Source organism: Malurus melanocephalus, unplaced genomic scaffold (genome assembly GCF_030028575.1).
Source record: "Malurus melanocephalus ecotype Western Australia unplaced genomic scaffold, MMel_1.1 scaffold_208, whole genome shotgun sequence".
In the NCBI taxonomy this organism is placed as follows: Eukaryota; Metazoa; Chordata; class Aves; order Passeriformes; family Maluridae; genus Malurus; species Malurus melanocephalus.
Genome location: NW_026623440.1, coordinates 686575 through 703102, shown reverse-complemented (window position 1 = coordinate 703102; position 16528 = coordinate 686575). Strand labels below are relative to the sequence as shown.

Genomic DNA, 16528 nt, shown 5'->3' with positions numbered 1-16528 from the left:
TTGAGTTTTCTGTTTGTCACCAGCTCTTCTAGTCTTCTGTGTCTCCTCAGCTGAAATTTTTSTTCCTAGCCTTGCAGACATAAGTGTACCTGAATTAGGCTTTAATCCTCCTGATTTTTGCAACTCTAGCTCAGCACAAAGCTGTTTCCCTGTAAATTAGTTCTATCGTTTGTGGTGGAATTTTGATGTAATTTTGATCTTACCAGGATCATTTATTAACCACTTCCAGGAGAGGCATTGACTCACATCTATTACACAGCTAACATTAAATSTGTTCCCCATGTAAGGGAGAAAAAGGTTTCAATTCCTTTAATGGGGTAAAAAATCTCTGTAGCCAGGAATTTCTGACCSTTTGGATGTGGAATACTGAGGGAATATTCAGAAATTACTGGGATTTGTTTACTTGCACAGAACAAAGTTGTTTAAAGTGTTTCCGTTTGAAGCAGCTGCTTTTGAACTTCTATTTCAAGCTTTTTCTTCAGTCTTTTCATCCATTTTTTTCTGGACAGTACTGCAGGATGTCTGTGCTCCCTTTCTTGCAAGGAATGACATCCCCAGCAATGCCACTTCTTTTTCCACGTGGGAGCTCTTTTCATCACTGATTGAGAACCTTGCTGTGTAGGACCATGCTCTGCTTTTAAAGGATGGAAGAGGTTTTGGCATTGGTTGCCATTGTGTATAATACTCCTGGTATCTGGCATGAGAACAGAGGGGAAGCTAGCACTGGGAAGAGGGAAATAGGTTTGACTAGACCTGCTGTTACCATTTAAAGAAACTAAACTTGTCCAAGGTGGTTTCCTCCTTCCCTTTTATCAAACTCAATGGCCATGGACAGTGGAGAGGGAGAGATTTAAATTATCCAACAGAGTAACTCCTGCCATCAAAGCTTCTATTCATGTCTTCTCCTCCTCCTTGCTTGCCTTAAATAATATGTATTTTATACACATCTCTTGGGCCTATTAATTGAGCTGGTTTTGGTAGGCTCAGAATGGGAATGTGGTGTTTTGAGGCTGGGCACTAAACCACAGAGCTGAGCTCACTGAGTGGTGCCTGAAGCTTTGTGGCCTCAGCTTCCCTTTCCTTGCAGGCATCCAGATGTGGAGGGCTGTGTGCACGACCCACACTGGCATTCTTAGGATTTCTGTAATGGGTGGACAGCATTCAGTAGGAAAAGCAGATTATTACCAGAATTTGAAGTAGATGGGATCTTCACTGGATGTGTCCTCTTCCAAGTTTTTTACCAAGCTACATAGCACAACCTGGTTTCCTGGTCTCTTTGCAGCAAGGGTGTGGCATTCTTCCCAGCATTTTCATAAAATGAGAATAGCGAAACAGAAATATTCTCATCCAAAATCTTTTTGAGCYTTGATTTCTTGGCAGACCTTGTGGGCTAAACAAGAGAAGTCTCAGCTTCTTGTAAGGCAAGAAAAAGCTTTACATTCTGTTCAGAGAGAAAGAATGAGGAGAGGCAAACTTGTCCTCTCTAGAGGCAGATTAGAGAGAAAATACTGTTACTGGGAGAGAGGGACATTTTAGTACTGGACTTCCCATGTGGCTGAAAGGTGAGTTTAGGTTTGAATAAGAAATTGTACTTCCAGAGGGAAGCTTATTTTGCAATGTGATCATTCCAAGTTTTAGCTGAGGAGAGGATTTTAAACCCTGTCTTTCGAAGGCACAAGCCTCTGTAGTGCCAGCTATTGCCCATCTCTTCACCTTCTCAGCTCTAGGATGGAATTGCCTGTGCTTCTGTGTTCACTAGAGCTGCTGAGGAATAGCACTGATCACTCATTGTGAAACTGTTTGGGATGCCAAGATCTGCTGGTCTGTGGTGAGCACGAGTTCCACTCGTGCCATTTGCCTGCTGTGAGCATGGGCTGGGGCCTGAGCTCCTGTGTTTAAGGGCTGCTCTGGGGTTAAACCCCATCTGGTGCGCTGTTGGTAGCTGGAGTTAATTCTGGCATTTGGCAGAATGCAAATGTAATGCTGCAGTAACCACATTGCCCTGACTGTCCCCGGGGGTTCATCCCCAGTGAGCTGGGCTCTTGTGGCTGTGTTACCTCATGTCTGTGCCATCCCTCCTGCTCGGACAAGGGCCAGCAGCCTTGTGAAAAGAGCCCACTCTGASAGTGGCTGATAGCCAGTAATCCCTTTAGAAAAGTCTGTGTGCTGTGAGASTGTTGTGCTGCAGATCCTACTGTTACTAAATTTTACATTTCACCCGTGGCTTTTTGCCAGGTCCCATGGGGGCCTTGGTTTCCAAGAAGCAGTCACAGAAAAGGAATCGTGGCTGCTCTTTGCTAGGGACCTATCAGGCAGTGCTCATCCTTCCCTGGGAGGAGAGGGAGGCCACTGTGGCAGGAGGGATCACATGTTAGGCTCAAATCCTTGTAACCAAGACACAACCAGCAGGGATAATTCGTGGTACTCAGTTAAAATAGTCCCTTGTGTGAGCACTTTAGGTCCTGAGACTCTCACYGCCTTTGCTCCCGTGACCCTTTGTACCTCTTTGAGGCAGAGCAATGTGTGCGTGACTTCAGGGTAGCTTCAGGTTTAGTCCAAGACTAAATCTCCAGCCTTGGGGAGAGGGACCTGGCAGCTCAAGGTCCTGCAGTGACTAAGGATCCAAATCCTTCGGTTAACATCCAGCTTATGTGGTATCCAGGCCATTGTAGTGCCACCCTTTGGCAGGGGGCAACTGTGCTTTTTGGTTTTCCTCTTGTTCCCCTCCTATTTGTCAACATCAAGTGCTGATCAGAGATGCTGGAGAACCTGTCTTGTGACAGGATTGAACAGAGTGGGGGTCCTTGTGCTCCTGTACTAAACAAAGGTAGTAGACCCCATCTGCTTGATGTRCAGCTGAGGATTGAGTGCTTGAACCTCTGAGATGTAGTTGGTGAGCACAAAGGTATGCTGGCTTTACCTGGGAAGTCCTCACCTTGCTTGCTGAGTTCAGCCTTCAGCTTCGTGAAAACTTTGTTTAGATTAATTAATACACGTGAACACGTGATTATGAAAGTTTACATTTTTTCTGGGCCGTTACACTCAGGAGTAATATGCAAATGAAGTGAGTTATGCTTGTTTTGTTTCTCTTCTCCTCATTCCCATCTGTTAAAAACAAACCCTTRAACAAAAACAAAGCTATTCCATCATCTTTCATCCCTACCAGGCTKCTTTTAAAGACAGCTTTCCCTCTATGAAGTACTGAGGTCCAGCCCATTTTTATTTTAGGACAGAAGAGACACAGAGGCTTGTTTCACTTCCTGCAGCTCCTGCTGTGTGTAGCCACTTGTGGTCCCTGAGCCCTGGGCTGCTGATGTGAAACTAACAACTTAAACGGTTGTGATTATGAACAGGAAGAAAGTGCCTGAGGATATTTGTCATCTCTTTGTGTGAACTGTGTTTCTTCCATTACAACTTGATGTCATTTTCTGTGGCATCTTTAACACCTGCTGTTTTTATAGTCTACACTTACTTGATTGAAAGCTTCTTGGCCAAGGATYCAGGCTAAAATTTGGTCAAATAGTTCGAGTCTAAATCTTATTTTCATGAGTTACTTGGGCTTGTGAGGTACTAGTGTGGTCCCAGAAATTCCCCATTTTAACTTGCCTTCCCAGGATCCTTCTTTTTTGTTTTTAAAGTTTTTGTTTTTAGAGGAAAAAGTTACTATTTGGGACAGAAAAGGTGCTTCTTGAGGGTGGTGGTTGTTGTTTTGTGGGTGTCCTGAACAGGGCTTCCATTGCCACATACAGCTTTTGTAATGAAGTAGTGTCCACTGTGCTGGGTAGCTGCATTTTATGAACTCTATAAAATCTGGACTGGGGCAAGCCCACTCTGAGGAAGTAAAACAAATCCCAGGTTAAAGTTTATTTTTTTGAGGACTGTTTGTCAAACTCTGTTCTTGGGGCAGGATCAAACTTTCCACTGTATGTGAGTGGATACTGTGCTTGAAATCATGGGCTGGCTAGTCCCATATAGCAACTCAGATGTAGTGTTTCTGTCCTTCTGCTGCATTAATATTGACAGGAATCTTGTCTTATCCCATTAATTCTTCAGTATTTCAAACCCATCAAAGTGTGTGAGTCTCTGTCAGACAGTGTAGTTGTTTAAAATTGCTGCTGAAAATTAAAGGAAGAATTAATGCAGGAAACATAGCGGCATGCAGAGGTTTTTAGAAAACAGTCACTGTGCTGTTGAACAGTATCTGCTCTGTGCAGCTTGCAGTCTGAAACGTCACAACTTCTATTTCAGGGCTGTGGCAAATTGCTTGAAGCTTTTTAGGGCTGGACCAAGCATCAACAAAACACGTCTTCCAAGTTTCTGTAAAAGTCCCAGTAAAGCAGTATCTAAATATAGTGCTGATGTACAAGTGTTCCTTTATTTTTCCCCTGTTGTGTTTTACTTGCTTCTGGTTGTGTGTGTATTCCATTTAAAGATGGTTAGGCTTTTCTCAGAAGTTTTCACTCAAAATATTTGACTGTCTGCAAACACGGTATGAAAGGCAAGAGATGAAAATAAATAAATACATTCCCTATAAAAGGAAGGAAGATATGAAGCAGCTGTGCTGCTTGGAGGAGTGCAGCCATCCTTCTGGGTGTGTGCTCCCTTACTGGCACAAAGATTAGCTGTACATACAATTTACTCAGTTCACTGCAAGTATCTGGGCCTGGCTAATCTTTTTCCCTTTCCAAATGGTCCAGTCAAGTCAGAAACCATGGCCTGGCTCCTCTCCCTCTGACGGGGGAGCATAACTGTCAGGATTTCTTCTGCTGACAAGTGATTGATCCCCTTCCCAGTAAGCAGTTTATCCCATTTAAGATTTTTGTTTGCTTCCGGACATGCCTCTGGACTATGTAAGGAGTTTAGGTTGACATAATTTCTAAATCAGTTCTTTGGGGATAGGTGGGGTTAAAGTAGCTTCCAGTCCAATACAAAATGCTGTGAGTTTCTAAATACTCACCCCTGTACTCTTGAATGAGGCCAAAGAATCATTGAGGTGTATATTCTTTCTAAGGTGTCTGGTTAAGGTGCCAAGACCATATGGGTACTTGTAGGGCATTTGGGCACAAASTTCTGCTCCTCTTGCCTGACATAAAGCACTTTTGGAAGGTCAGCATCTTGAAGATTTTGGATCTTGTCTCAAATATTTGAAATTTTTCTCTTCCTAGTTAGAGGTGGCCCTCCTTAGAGCTCCTCTTTGTGTGTCTGGGTTTGTAGAACCATTCTCCTCTCAAAATACAGATTTTGGTGTCAGTCCATGCAGAATATGGCATAGGCAGGGTTTCCACAGCCTCTGGTCAGTGCCAGGTACCCAGGCCAGTTCATTGCTCAGTGCAGCACTCACCAAAGCCAAGGGCAGGCTCAGGGGTCCCTGGCACCAGGGGAGCTGGTTCCCATCACCATCCCATCACCATCCCATCACCATCCCATCACCATCCCATCACCATCCCATCACCATCCCATCACTGGGATCTTCCTGGGGCAGCGATGTGGGCGCTTTGGGGCTTGACAGCTCCTGAACACAGCCCCTGTTCCTGCTACTCCCACCTACTTTCCTTTTTAATGCTTTGTTCTCTAGCAAAATGTTACTTGTAAARGGGGGAGGGAGGAGATCCCAGGCTATTATCTGCTAAGTAGGTCGTAATTCTGGTAAATAATTGATTTTTTTTTTCAGGCTTGAAATCAGAAGCAGGCCTTAAGTGCCAGTGTCAGACCACTGTGATTATCACTCCTTCTGGAATTTCAGTGCTTCAGCTTGCAGGATAGTTGTCTGGCTCTTTTGGGAGGGCTSTGCCGCTGGAAATAAAAGGAGAAAGTAATTCCAAAACCACATGGAGAAAGCGTTTCTTTTGCTGCTATATTGGTTTTAAAGTTTTCTTACTTTAAACTAGCTCTTACGGGAATTCTCTGCTTCTGGCTTCTGTTATGTTCTGGAATAGCTGCTCAGACTCTCCACCTGTTTTTATTAAGCAATGGAATTTGGAAATGAAAGTGTTAACAGCAGCAAGCATCATCATTGGCTGGGTCTGCTCTATATGTGACTGTCCATGCTGTACTGCTTAATCTTTTAAAATCTTATCCTGCTGTGCAGACTGCTCAGTAGGAGTCTGCTGTGGATTGCCTGGGTTCAGCCTGTATTTTGGCAGATCAAATCCTGCTCCCAGTTAGCTGGGACAACTGCTCAGTCTTCTCCTGTGGGGCGTACGTGTATGTGTGTTTAGATACAGATACTTGGTGTTTTGTAGTTTTTAACTCTGTGTCCAGAGTGTTTCCTTAACAAGCTTTTTTCACCTCAAGGGAAAAAGGTCTTGTGCAGGGATGTGGGGTGTGGGGACACACTCCCCTGAAACTCTGTTTATTTTGTGATTTACCTGGGGGTGAGTCCTCGCTGTGGGCAATCTCAGCTCCATCACCTGCAGCACAGCCATAGTGCAGAGGCTGCTCTGGGGCCAGCAGTGGACAGAGCTGTGTTCACAGGTAAGTGCTTCTGCTTTGCCCTCTCCTGCCCCAGCTGAGCTGAATTGCATCTCTGGGTGTCCTTGAAGGATGTGTGTGTGTGTGTTTGTGGCAGTCACAGCTGTCTGTGCAGGCAGCCAGGCTCTGGTCCTGCCTGCTCTGTGTGTCCCTGCTTGTCACAGCTCCCCTCAAAATGCTGGGGAGCCACAGGAGCTCYGTTCTTGGCCTTGGTGCAGAGTTACTGAGTGAAACTGCTCTGTGCCTTGCTGGGCATGAGAACATTGACAGTCTGCTTTGGGAGCTGCTGTCTGAGCAGGAGCTCTGCTTTGTGTGCACAAATCTGGGTACAGAGCACAGCTCTTGGGGACACCATCATCCACACAGGTTGTTTTGTCCTAGTTGGGACTGATGCRGTCCTGTTTTCCTTTGGCTGAAATTCCTTGGCATTTTAGTGCTTCCCCTTGGCATGGCTTCAAAATCACTTATTGGCTCATTCATGCTGTGGGATGGCAGGGCTTAACCAAGTGGTGGTGTAACACATCTGTGTTACCAAAATAAGCTCYCTCTTATGCCATGTTTTAATAAAATCTGAGCAGCAGTGAATCAGTCAATGATGCTGAAGTGTAAACCATCGTTGCTGGTGTCTGATGAAGTACACCATGAGCTCAGACTGAGAGTTTCTTCCTCTCATCTGCTTTTCAGCTTCTCAGGGTACTCTGACACCACTGTGCTGCTTGTTCGTGAATCTAAATTTTTTCTTCATATTAATTTTTCTGAATTTATTCTTCATATTAATTAGAGGAAGATTTCCMCTTCTAAAAGCAGGTTCTGCACAGACACACACGGTTTGTGAAAAAGGTGGTGTGGTTTGTCAGCTGAAAACTTATTAACCCAGAGCAAACTTTGACATGTGACACCTTCATCTAAAGTAGTTTCAAGGGGAAAGAGATGGGGAGTAGATGGTGTTGATTAATACTGGTAGGAAGCTCTGTTCTACTTCCAGCATCTTTAATTTTAAAAAGTTCCTATAACTACCTTGCCGTGATTATGAATGACACAAAAGTGTTTTGTTTTTTTTTCTCCAGCCAGATGACAGGAAGACACTGAGCTTGGGCAGCAGCTGTGTTCAGAAAGGGTTGTCAGCGGTGTAGGCAGAACCATCTGCCTAGCCAGGCATTTAGCTTGGGTTGCTTTTTCTAGGCCAAGATAGTAAATCAATAGCTTATTTTTTACAGYGTTACAAGTAAGATGTCAATGGGTAGATTTACAGTGTAAACAGGAAAAGGGCAGCTACCTTTATTGGCTTCTTAGYGTCCCAGCTGCCCTGCTGAGAAAACAAAACAATATTGCAAAATAATAAAGYCAAAGCAACTCATCCTGAAAGAGGYTGAAGATCTAGAAACAGAAGTATATTCTTATCAGACATTTTGCTGTTTTTTAAATTAGACTTTAATACCCCCCACTGCCTGGGCTGACCCTCCCTTCCCTTCTCACAGAACTGTCAGTTCAGTTCAACTCTTGTTTGAACAGGCCCTTTCCTCTCCACRTACCAGGACTGTTGATCTGTTCTGGTTAAATACAGGAAAAGGTATACATAAATGGGGAGGGATTTCAAGAGGTCGTGGGGTGACAATTGCTCCATTTTGTTTCAATTAATTTTATAATCTACTTCCCTGGAGATTCCTGTCACCAAATGTTGTTTGAAGTGACTGCAAAACCCWGAGACAACTGTGAAGAGCAAAATAGTAAATAGTATGCTGATCATGGTTGGAATTTTCTTCCATTCACCTGGCAGATGACAGAGCCACTGGATATGAGAGAAGCAGTCAGTACATGCAGTTTCCTCTTGGGCTTTGTTACTGGGTTGGTTTTTTTAGAACTTAAACGAAGGCTGCAGTTTGAGCACAGCAGTAGATCTGACCTGAACAGTCCCATTTGCTGCTCCCACCTCTGTGCTGTTACGCTGCTGCATTGTGTGGAGAGGATCAGTGAAATGGAATAGGAATTGCTCTGGGTTATAAAATAACACTCCTTCCAGTTATTTTTAGCTTAGCCAACTCCTGCTGTGGTTTGCCATGCTCCCTGCAAATGTGATTTAGGGGACAGTGGCCGGGGGAAACATGGACAGGAACCTAAAAACAGAGGGGAAACTGCTTGAATCTTAAAACCTTAGCTCTCATAATACAGGTCCTACTTTTGTTGGGAAATACTTTGGCTTCCAGGTTCTTCTCCTTACAGCTGTGCATGGCTCATGGTTGTTTTCTTGTTTGGTTTTGCTCTTGGTGTTCTTACCTTATTTTTCAAGGAAGCTCTTTCTCTGTTTCAGTCAGTTTGCACCTCTGATCTAGTCAATGTTAAAGCTCCTGGGTGCCTTTGGTGCAAAGCCACATGTACCTCTGAATGTACCTGTCTGTCCATGCATCTTTGTGCTGAAAAGTCTTTACCTGTGAACAAGCAGGCCTAAAATTTGCTTTTTGCCTGTTAGACTTGCAGTAAATGAGGACAGCTAAACTTGGTGCGCAGTCCTGAGTAAGGAGTGGAAAAGAAAACTGCCGAGGTGTTCCAGTTGCTTTGTGGTTTCCTTTGCCAGGGACATCCAGTGGCCTGACTGCCAACATGAACTGAACATGGAAACCTTTCCAGCTTGCCTGAGGAAACACAGAACAGGAGAGAAATCTAAAGATATAGACCCTGGAAGGAAAGAGATTCAGTTTCTGCTCTTTCTAAGGCAGGAATCTGCAGGATTTATCTATGTTATGGGGTGTAATGTTGTGCCATCATCACTTAGTGGCTAGGAGTTAGGAGGAACGGTGAAAAAATAAAAAAGGTAACAGGAGTTTCACTGCTTTGGGCCCTGGGCTGCCCTGTGAGTGTTCTCACTCTCTTCCTTGTGTGGGGGGTAYCTGTGCCATTCTGGCTTGATCAAATTGCTGTGTCTTTACTTGGTGGGAGGACATTTGCAGCCAGTCATGGCAGAAAGATCCCTGGTTCATGTATGTGTGTGTTTGCTGTTTAGGGCTCTAAGTGGGGGCAATTTAACCTTGTAAGTGCCTGGGAGGATGTGCAGCAGCCCGTGGGACACAGGCACTGTCACCTGTCACAGACACGCTCAAATGTTGCCTTCTGCAGTGACAATGGGTGTAGCTTGTCCTACTAGTGTTAGTCATACCCCATTGCTTGTAGGATATCCTAAAATTTACAAAGAACTGTGGAGACACCCTGTATTTGAGAGGCCACATCTGGTAAAGGTGTAACCTGTTCCGCTGCCTGTCACAGCTGTTATGGGTTGGACTCCCCTGTCTGGTTTGTGSTGTGCAATGGTTGTGCTTCCCTCGCACTGTTTCAGTTCAGCTTCCACTGCTCCAGGTGTCAGATGTGTGGAGAGATGGGAGTGTGSAGCTCTGGCTGGGTGTGAGGTGTGTGTGACTCTGTGCTGCTGACTGCAGCTGTCAGGAGTGAAGATGAGCAGCAGGGAAGTTGTGCTGGCACAAGGGAGATCCTCGGAATTTGCATGCTACAGGGCAGTCTGGTCTGGACTCTGCTGGTTAATCAGGTTAGCTTCCTGAATTTTTCTAATGACTCTCAGTAGCTGTAGTGAGCAGCTCTTTCTGTCCTGTGGGAGGATGCYRTAGGTTTCCCTGAGGTGGAGAATGKCTTCAGTAGTCTCAGCTTTTGCATTGTGGCTGGACTGTGGAACCTCTTCTGCTTGGGCATTAAATCTGCATGGATCTTTAATCTGTCCCCACAAATATGTCAGTGAGAGCAAATGCAACATGTCTCAGTAAAAGATTGCTACAAACAGATCAGACCTGTCCTCTCGTCTCTGCATGAACTCTTCATTGAATATATGGGCAGATTAAAGAACTCTGATCTCCTTTTTTAGATGTTTAATGATCTGGGTTTGACACACCTAAAAGATTAAAAGTGGACTGCAGTTAATTTAGCTCCTAAAGACTTAAGGGCGCTGTCTGCTATGGGGATAAAGCTCATCTGGGGTAGAGACAGAAGTTTCTTGGAGGCTGGTTAACATCCATGGCCTGGGATCCCCTGGGCGGAGGGAGGATGGAGAGAACCACCAGCTGTCTTGCTGCTTCCATAGCAAGGTACACTGCTTTCTCCTTCTGTCTCAAAAATAAGGTGCAGTTCTCAGACTGTAATGCACTCRTACACTTGACTCCTATGTGAGGGCCTTACCCTCCTTCAGACATGGAAGCATTGTGTAAAATTTACATGTGACAGGCTTTGTTTCTGCAGCCACTCCACGTGACAGAGAAATTACTTACTGGAATGGGGGAGCAAAGGATGCAAACCTGAAATGGATATTGGTGATTGTGGGAAAATCTGCCCAAGTTTTGAATTCACAAACTCCTTTTTTTGCATGCTGTATAAGCTGCAGTTGTCATTCTAGTTTCCAGCAATGTATTTAGAAACCTCCTTCCCTGGAGTGCTGTTTCCCTTTTGTTCTATTCCCTGGAGAGGGTTTGGTGTCTCCTGCAGGAGGGGCACTGCAGGTTGAGTGGCACTGCTTGTCTGACTCKGGGTTGGAGCTGATGGCTGTTTCTGGGGGTGAGCTGTGTTCTGTGTTTCACTCAGTTCTGTTTCTGCAGCCCATGCTCTCAGGCAGTTTGTTCAGCGGTGTGAGGGATCATCCTCTGGACGGTTTCTATGGCAAATGATGGGGTGCTAAGTTGGCTTCACTTCACCTGCCTAAAGCAGCAATACCATCTGAGGCCATAGGCAGGCTTGGAGCTAACTTGTGATGCTTTTTGTCTTTGTTTTCATCTCATACTAAACAAGTATGAGTTTACAAATTAAGGGCACTTTTTGTTGTCAAATGAATTGGTTTTGTGCTTGAGTGGGGCTTCAGGATTCACTAAACATACTTGCATGTAAGTGTACTGTGTTTACATAGAGAAGAGATARCAAAGATGAAGAAAATAGATTGGTTTGGATCAGGAGGATCCTAGAGGAGCCTTTTCTTTATYCATCTGAGAAAAATAAATTCTGACGTGGCAAACACATCTGTTCTTTTTCTTTTGGTATTTTAGCTTTGGGGCCTGGAGAACAGGCTTCTGGTATAGGTAAACACCATAATTATCATTTGTGGATCTTAGTTTTGTGTGAAATTGTGCATATTGAGTGTACTGTTTCCTGGAGATGATGATGATTCAGGATATGTCAAGGAAATAAGCAAGATGTGTTGCTTTCCATAGCTCAGTTATTATATCTTTTAGAGAATGGTGCTGTATTCCCCAGGCAACTGCATTCACAGCCCATCCTCACTGATGTACTTCTACATGTGCTCAGCACTGGGCCTGTATCCCTGATCCTTCTCCAAATGGCCTGGCCAGCACTAAGAAATAAAATGACATGTTTTTGTGTTGTTTATCACCAAGCAAACAGTGATATGTGAAAGCTGGAGCTAAGGTTGGAAGGCACATTAGGAACTTCAAGGTTACAAAGAAAAAATAAAAATAGAGGTGGTGTTGCATTCCAGTAACTTGTCTCTAAAGCAGCCATGTTTAAATCCCAGGAACTGACTAAGCTCCAGCCTAAAGGAAAATGAAGCAATGTTTTGCTAATTTGCTYTTCACTTGCAGTAGAAGCTTTTAAGTGTACCCACCCCAGACCGACTGTGCGTGTATCCCTCCRGTTTGGATTTCTGAGCCATGAACTAGATCAGAGAGCTGATCCAGCTTAGAAGGGAAGCGTCAAAGATATTTTTCTTTGAGCTGGCTGAGTTCTTTATCTGGACCACAGGCATCTGTGGGGGTGCAGAACTAAGGGGATAAGAGGGGAAAGGGCCGTGAAGTGGTTTATGGCTTGGTGGGGGAAACCTAAAACCCTATTGCTGCCAAGACAATGCATTGTCGAGCTATGGCCTCACACATTCCCCGGCATGGAAACACAAGGGTGCAAACTGCCTTAGCTCTGCTCTGCTCTGCAGCTATGAGGATGTTTTTGGAGTGAGTGTAGACATTACAAACTTGTGCTAGCTTTGGTRCCATTCACAAAGAAGCCACAGTGATGTGAGGCTTTGGCAGGACGTACAGCTCCCTTCCCCCTCCAGGATTCTAGGTATTTATTTAGGCAGGCAGGTCTGAGCTGCTGTGGCTTCACTGCTCTTTTAGCGGGATTAGCTGGAGCACAGCTCACTTGGAATCTTCTCTGCATGCTGCTGTTAAGCCTCTCAAGCAGCTATGGATGTTGTGCTGCTGTGAAAGTATGACACGTGCATTTGAACCATTGTGTGGCCATGGATTAGATGCAGATAATCTTTCTTTTGACTTAGAAGTTAATTTCTTTTACCCTTGCTGCTTTCRGGTTAGGTCTATGATTTCATATTTCCAAAGAATGAATGTGGCACCCAGCAGGAAGGGTGTAGGCAGCAGGACAAGGGAGCAGTGTTGCTGTGCTCTCTCTGAGTGCCAGTGGATTTATAACTGTAAATTTGTTAGATTCTTCCTTGCCCCCTACCCAGGTGAAATTTGAAGCAGTGAGGAAGGGAAGTGGTGTAGTAGAGAGGAAGCACAAGATCAAAGAGAAAAGAATATTACATTTGAGGAAAATAAAAGAAAATGGGACAGAGATGAGAAASATGAGAGGATGGAAGCAGAAACTAAGGAAGGAAATGCTAGAACAGACYCATAGGATGAAGCAAAGCAAGGCCAGGCTGTTGCTGTCAGAACCAAAAGAGGAAGTAARTGCTTGAGAGGTTTTTGCAGAATGTGTGAATTGTTGATGAGCCTTTGTAGCCCAGGCAGTTCAGTGCCCATTGTACTGTGCAGGAGGGTGGTACTGTAAGAGAATGTCAGAGGGCCAGGGATGGAAATGTTCCTCTGCTGTGCTGGGAGGGCTCCTTGCTGGAAGTCACAGTTGCTGCCCTTCCCCATGGGTTGAGATTTCTGTTGGGTTACCCAGAGGAGGAGAAAGGGATGTGTCTGGTGGTGAGATGAGAAGCAGAACACACGTGGAGCCGTGTCCTTGGTGTCTCTGGTGCTCTCTCAGCCCAGCACATTGGAGCCCATCGTCCTTGTTTGCCTGCCCTTTTTCTTGCCAGCAGTTGTCTGTTGTTGCTGTGGCTCATCTTTCTCTTGAAAGGTGATGGTTTTCTCTTGAAAGCCTTGATGGCTCTGTTACTGATAGTARCTGAGACTGGCTGGCCCTAAAATGAGAATAAGAACCCTCATAAGGTTGACCCTAACAGAGACACTGGCAGAGARACCAAGTGCTCTTGCTTGAGCCCATCTGCTGTCTCTGTTTGCCATCGAGCACAGCAGCACCTAGAGCAGCTGGAAGTGTCAGGACAGGTGAGCTCCTGGCTCTGATCTCTTTGCTCTGCTCCCTTTGCTCCCAGGTGGGGGCTGAGAGCCTGTGAGCATTGTGCTGGGCTGAGGAGATGTGAATAACCCAGTTTCCCTGGCAACAGCGGGCGCTTTCATCGCACAGATACAAGGCTACCTCTGTTCCTGGTGCTCGGGCTTGGGAAGTGTGTCTGGCTATGGCAGTACTTGGCTTCTCTTGGAGGAAATGGCACAATAAAAGCAAGAAGGTCTTTCTGCCTTTGAGATAATTAAAATCTCCATAGGTGGATTTCAGTGCTGTATGCAGCAATAATAGAAGAGGGATTATAACTACTTCTAAGCTTTTTAATGYGTGAAGAATCCCTGGAGGATGCAGAAATAAAGTTTTAAATTCTGTGTGGAGCTTTAGGAACAGATCTCATAGCAGTCTGTGACATGGATAGATTCATTCCTTGTTGAGATGTCTTATTTTCTTTTTTTATGGATAGTGAGACAAAGTTATTCAAAGGTAGACTCAATCTAGTTACAAAACTAGGAATAAATATCCTTCTGAGCTGATCCTCCACTTGTTTCCTTCAGTTTCAGGTAAAGGTTTTCCTGTGCAGTAGGAGACAAAACACATTATGAAAGGTAGAAGTGTGAAGCTGTTTTCTAGCTGGAGAAAGTGAGGAAAGTGGAAATACTGTGATTTCCTGCAAGCCTTTCTGCTAATGTATTTTAGTCTGAATTTACTCCCCCACTAACAAAAGTGGAGCAAACCATACATTTTAAAAGTGAGCACTGGGAGTGAAAAAATACTCCTGCCTTAATTTCCGCACAGTGACTTGGTCTTGTTACTGTRTGAGTGCAGGAGAAATTGCTTTGGATAAGAATATTTTGAAGAAACTTCTGCAGGAGAAAAGAACTCTTTGAGTAGGCATGAGGCCAACAGAAGTGCCCCGTACTGATGTTTCTCCTTGGATAATGCCAGTGTCCAATTGTCAGTAACATATCACAGGTTTCTTGGATTTGAAAGTTGGTTTTTTTCAGCAACTCCCATTCAAGCCACTTTAGCAAATCACTTATAGGGAGTCTTCTAAATGGATGTGGACTCTGGAAGCCTCTAACATGTAGCCCAAAGTTCCTTCCAGAGAACGTGTACCACCTTTCCCTTTGTTCCTGTGGTTGTGCACTATCTAACAACAACCTCTGAGAGCTTGAGCACAAGGTAATAAATAACTTGAGCAGGTGGGTGACATAAAACTCATTGAGTTTGTTAAAATAATATTGCCCCAGTCCTTCAGCAGCCCAAAGGCCTCATATCAGGCTGTTACTTAGCTGGGTGGCATTTGGTACAAGCTGAGACAGAGGCTCACGTCTACAGTGAGTTTATTGTTGGGTTTTCAGTATATTGTTTGTGTAAATTCCCCAGACCAGCTCTCCCTCCTGAAAAAGCCACATAGATCAAGTTTTATTCTGTTCCACATAAAGTTCACATCTTTTACTGAAATGAGTCATGCTTTAACTGAGTTTACTGTGAGGGAGGAAAGTGGGTTTTAAAATGTTACTCCTCCACCCTGCCTTAGTGATGTATAACAGGATTATTAGTATGCTTGGCAGCAGCTGCTTATTATTTTCACAGAACCTGGRTATTTGTGAAAACAAGTAAGAAATTGGTTCTACTTGTGTTCAAGTGTAACTATTTTTTTCCTTTTTGATGGATTTGTCTTCCATAAGGCTCACTAGCTACTGGAAAGGCAGATCTAGCTTATCTCCTCTGGGTTATTTTTCAGTCTGGGGAGAAGGCTGGCATTCTGTGACTTGTATCTGAAAGAGGAGGAACAACTCTACCATTTTGTGATCAGTGGCCTGTGCATGGCTGTTCTGTCACACACTGTGTGAAATTCTGGGCATTGACAGGTGAAAGTGCTTCACAGGCCCATGGAACTCGTGGTGTGGTGTCACTGTGCAGACACCAAATCTGGGTCCTCTGTGTATGTTTCTTTCTGCAGAGAGGTGAAAAGCCTTTTAGCTTATGGCAGGAGGAGCTCAGTGTGTCCTTGTTACAGGTTTTTGCAGGAGCAGTCTCTGTACGCAGCAACTAAAGATTCCATGACCAGTTTTACTATTCATTTTTCCTGYAGAAGTTCATTGGTATCTCATGCAATAATGGTTAATTTGACTCTTCATACCACCATCCTTTTCTGCTTGTGCTTTAGTTGTGTTYTAGGTTTTTTGGGGGGAGGGGAGACAGGATGTATAGAAGGCAACAGTGTGGTGGTTTGTTTATTTGTTTAAGGGGTTAAGCTCAAAATAGGAGGAGGGGTAGCCAATGGAAGAGGACCTTTTAGGATTTTATTTTTGGCAGTAGGTTGGTTCACTTGACATGTAGGACCTTTCTTTTCTYGTCCTCTTGTTGCTGAGAGGTTTGGAGAGAGTTACAGTTCTCTCCTGAGCTTTGTATTGCCTGTCTTTAAACCAGCAGGGGCATCATCTGCTCTTGTTTGAGAGAAAACTGAGGGTCTGTTACCCATTACATTCCTAAACCCAGACTGGGAACTTCTGTGGAGCTGGCAAAAGGATTATTTYAATGCAAATATGTTTGAAGGAAAATGTGAGGGAAAGAGCTGTAACTAAATGACAACTAATGCTAGAAAGGACTTTACCTTTTAATGCTTATAAAGTATATGATGAACTTAATGGTATTTACTCCTGTACTTAATCTGTATGTAACCATCACTGACTCTGGGTTTGCTGCTAACTAATCACAGCAGCGGGGAGGCCGTGCCCAT

At 44.4% G+C, this 16528-nt stretch overlaps 1 protein-coding gene across 2 annotated transcripts in view; it reads left to right on the top strand.

The window, feature by feature from the left end:
* BCR (BCR activator of RhoGEF and GTPase) overlaps positions 1-16528 on the top strand; it is a 97742-nt gene that overhangs the window by 30520 nt on the left and 50694 nt on the right. The window contains exon 1 of one of the 2 annotated variants that reach the window (XM_057373864.1): positions 9776-10006. The exons of the other annotated variant lie outside the window; for it this stretch is intronic. The gene's annotated coding sequence lies outside the window, so the exon portion shown is untranslated. Of the gene's footprint in view, positions 1-9775; positions 10007-16528 lie in introns of those variants that run through there. 2 annotated transcript variants of the gene reach the window in all.